We start from the raw sequence: 361 nt of genomic DNA on the forward strand, positions 1-361 counted from the left end.
TCAGGTCACTTATTATTGTATTTAAGTTGGTATTATATTGAAACATAGAGAGGTTTTTGTTGACTGAGTTGGCTCGAGTTGTGGCAACTGAGATGTTTTTTAGTGATATTTAATATTTATTAAATAAATACATTTATTTGATTTATGTTTTTGAACAACTTCTACAATAAAGGCTATGGCCAATTATATCCATTCAGTTGTATTGTGTTATTTATTATTTATTTAGTATGTTTAAGTGCAGTCTATATTCCCAAGACATCTTAAGAAGTTTGTTCATCTGCCAGCTTTTTTCTCTCTAAAACTGTAACAAAAAGTTGAACAGAGCTAGCCTAGCAAGTTACAGAAGGGACTGGTAGCAGCC

Source organism: Nanorana parkeri, unplaced genomic scaffold (genome assembly GCF_000935625.1).
Source record: "Nanorana parkeri isolate BGI_ZX_2015 unplaced genomic scaffold, ASM93562v1 scaffold103, whole genome shotgun sequence".
NCBI classification, from domain to species: domain Eukaryota; kingdom Metazoa; phylum Chordata; class Amphibia; order Anura; family Dicroglossidae; genus Nanorana; species Nanorana parkeri.